Source organism: Etheostoma cragini, chromosome 14 (genome assembly GCF_013103735.1).
Source record: "Etheostoma cragini isolate CJK2018 chromosome 14, CSU_Ecrag_1.0, whole genome shotgun sequence".
Classification (NCBI taxonomy): Eukaryota; Metazoa; Chordata; class Actinopteri; order Perciformes; family Percidae; genus Etheostoma; species Etheostoma cragini.
The window spans coordinates 4,099,750-4,101,597 of NC_048420.1; the positions used below are offsets into that span (position 1 = coordinate 4,099,750).

The 1,848-nt window shown below is 40.7% G+C and overlaps 1 long non-coding RNA gene across 1 annotated transcript in view; it reads right to left on the reverse strand.

Annotated features, from left to right (window-relative positions):
* Positions 1-230, reverse strand: part of LOC117956402 — a 9,871-nt gene extending 9,641 nt beyond the window's left edge. Inside the window, exon 1 of the long non-coding RNA XR_004659248.1 lies at positions 217-230. This is a non-coding gene — a long non-coding RNA (uncharacterized LOC117956402). The remainder of the gene's footprint in view (positions 1-216) is intronic.
* Positions 231-1,848: the final 1,618 nt, after the last annotated feature.

The following is a 1,848-nucleotide window of genomic DNA, read 5'->3' on the forward strand; positions in this document are numbered from 1 at the left end:
CTAAGTGTTAATGTATCTGTGTGAATTGTCTTGTAAAAGAAAATTTCAATAAACATACTGTTAAAAAAAAAAAAAAAATACTTATGATAAACAAATTTATGTAGCTGTATAATTCAAGGAAAACTGAAATTAAATAAATCAAATAATTAACTATTGTATGTAACAAAATAATGAACAGCTCCAACATTCCAGCCCCTAGTGTAAACTCACAATTACCTTTCTTTATTTCAATAAAGTGAGCTATACTCTCTCACTATACTCTAACTTCCCCATATCAATTATATTCTCCTTCTTCTGATTGCTGCAAGAGAAACAGACAGAAAGAAGACAGGACAGAATGAGAGAAAGACAATATATGTCCATGATGCTACACTGTGGCCTCCAGTAGCAGGCAGATCTTCGTTATAGGTCTCTCCAACACACTGGTTTTAGTTTGGAGGCACACAGAACGAACCAATCCCTTAGAGTCAGACATGGTACTCAAAACCCGGCCCATCATCCAGGATCCTCTAGAAGCTGTAGCATTAGCAATGATGACAATATCACCTGGAGAGAAGCTTCTTCTTGACTTAGCCCATTTTTGTCTTTCCTGCATCACAAGCAAGTACTCAGATGTCCATCTTTTCCAAAAGATTGCTGCAATATACTGTACTTGCTTCCATCTTCTTCTTATGTACAAGTCACTTTTGTCAAAGAGTCCTGGTGGAAGAATAGGTTTTGCTTTCAGCAGAATGATATGATTTGGCGTGAGGGCCTCAAGGTCATTAGGGTCATCAGAAACCTTTGTGATGGGTCTGTCATTCAGTATTGCCTCCACCTCTCAAAACAGTGTCTGCAAACCATCACCTAATACTTGCTGTCCAAGAACAGAGGTAAGTATGCTTCTTACTGAGCGAATCAGGCGCTCCCAAATGCCACCTTGATGTGATGCTGCTGGCGTGTTAAAACTCCACTTAATTGCATCTTGAATTAAGGCACTCTGTATTTTTGCATTATTTGAAGCAGGAAGACTTTGCTTCAACTCTTTGTTTGCGCCGACGAAATTCGTGTCATTATCACACCTTAAACTTGACACAGGACCTCTTCTACAAATGAATCTCCGCACAGCATTGATGCAGGAATCAGTGTCAAGGGAGTGTGCCACTTCCAGCTGTACAGCACGACAGGTCAGACAGGTGAAAAGTACTCCATACCTTTTTGGAAGACTTCTGCCTCTTTTAATCACTAGAGGGCCAAAATAATTAACTCCCACGTCCGTGAAAGGAGCCTTGTCCGGCATAACTCTCTCCTCAGGTAAGTCTGCCATCTTTTGCTCTCCCAGTTTTCCTCTGTAATTATCCAATATCTTTGTCCAAGTCTGTTCAACATTTGGTTTCTACCAACGTGTCCTACTTGTTGATGGATATGGCGTAAAATCAGCTGGGAAACATGCAGGTCCTTTGAAAGGATAACCGGATGCTTGGTTTTTACTGATAACTGGTCAGTGTTGCCATTAGGCCACCAAAGAAATCGCAGGAGGTTCTTATGTTTATCAGGCACTTTATCTGATGAAACATGGCAATGATGTCAGCCATAACTGCAACAGGTTCTTTCCTAAATCGAATAAGGACCCCAATTAGAGAGTTGGTGAGATCTGGGCCCTGTAAAAGCTGGCAGTTCAGTGACGTTCCTTTATATGTGGATCCACAGTCAAACACAACTCTTAGCTTTCCATTGGTGGGGTGATGTACTCCGTGATGGGGAATGTACCACACTTTTCCATCATCTTCTTCCAACTGATTAGTGGGTATTATTTCAGCATAGCCTCGAGCCAACATATCACTGAGAAATGAGTTGTATTCATCTTTA